Below are 1,132 nucleotides of genomic sequence, written 5' to 3'. Positions count from 1 at the left end.
TGCTAAGTCAGAGTGGCTTTGGTTAGAATTCTCTGTCTGTTGCTGAGAAGATGATGGAAAAGGCTTGCCATTGCTAAACCTGTTTCTTCCACCATTATTGTTGTTGAAACCTTGTTGGGGTCTCTGTTGATCCTTCCATGAGAGATTTGGAAGATTTCTCCATGAAGAATTATAGGTGTTTCCATAAGGTTCTCCCATGTAATTCACCTCTTCCATTGAAGGGTTCTCAGGATCATAAGCTTCTTCTTCAGATGAAGCGTCCTTAGTACTATCTGGTGCAGCTTGCATTCCAGACAGACTTTGAGAAATAATATTGACTTGCTCAGTCAATATTTTGTTCTGAGCCAATATGGCATTCAGAGTATCAATCTCAAGAACTCCTTTCTTCAGATTCGTCCCATTGTTCACAGGATTCCTTTCAGAAGTGTACATGAATTGGTTATTTGCAACCATTTCAATCAGTTCTTAAGCTTCGTGCAGGCGTCTTCTTCAGATGAAGAGAGCCTCCAGCAGAACTATCCAATGACATCTTGGACAGTTCAGACAGACCATCATAGAAGATACCTATGATGCTCCATTTAGAAAGCATGTTAGAAGGACACTTTCTGATCAATTGTTTGTATCTTTCCCAAGCTTCATAAAGGGATTCACCTTCCTTCTGTCTGAAGGTTTGGACTTCCATTCTAAGCTTACTCAATTTTTGAGGTGGAAAGAACTTTGCCAAGAAGGCATTGACTAGCTTTACCCAAGAGTTCAGGCTTTCTTTAGGTTGTGAGTCCAACCATATCCTAGCTCTGTCTCTTACAGCAAAAGGGAATAGCATAAGTCTGTAGACCTCAGGGTCAACCCCATTAGTCTTGACAGTGTCACAGATTTGCAAGAACTCAGCTAAAAATTGATGAGGATCTTCCAATGGAAGTCCATGAAACTTGCAATTCTGTTGCATTAGAGAAACTAATTGAGGCTTAAGCTCAAAGTTGTTTGCTCCAATGGCAGGGATAGAGATGCTTCTCCCATAGAAGTCGGGAGTATGTGCAGTAAAGTCACCCAGCACCTTCCTTGCATTGTTGGCATTGTTGTTGTTTTCGGCTGCCATGTCTTCTTCTTTGAAGATTTCTGTTAGGTCATCTAC

General features: G+C 41.2%; 1 non-coding gene across 1 annotated transcript; it reads left to right on the top strand.

The window, feature by feature from the left end:
- The first annotated feature begins 583 nt into the window (after positions 1-583).
- On the top strand, positions 584-691 carry LOC112715757 (small nucleolar RNA R71). Its single transcript, XR_003159964.1, has one exon. It is a non-coding gene; the product is annotated as a small nucleolar RNA R71 (small nucleolar RNA).
- The last annotated feature ends 441 nt before the right edge of the window (positions 692-1,132 follow it).

Source organism: Arachis hypogaea, chromosome 1, assembly GCF_003086295.3.
Source record: "Arachis hypogaea cultivar Tifrunner chromosome 1, arahy.Tifrunner.gnm2.J5K5, whole genome shotgun sequence".
NCBI lineage: Eukaryota > Viridiplantae > Streptophyta > Magnoliopsida > Fabales > Fabaceae > Arachis > Arachis hypogaea.
The sequence above is the reverse complement of the archived record's forward strand: the minus strand, read 5'-3'. Positions and strand labels throughout refer to the sequence as shown.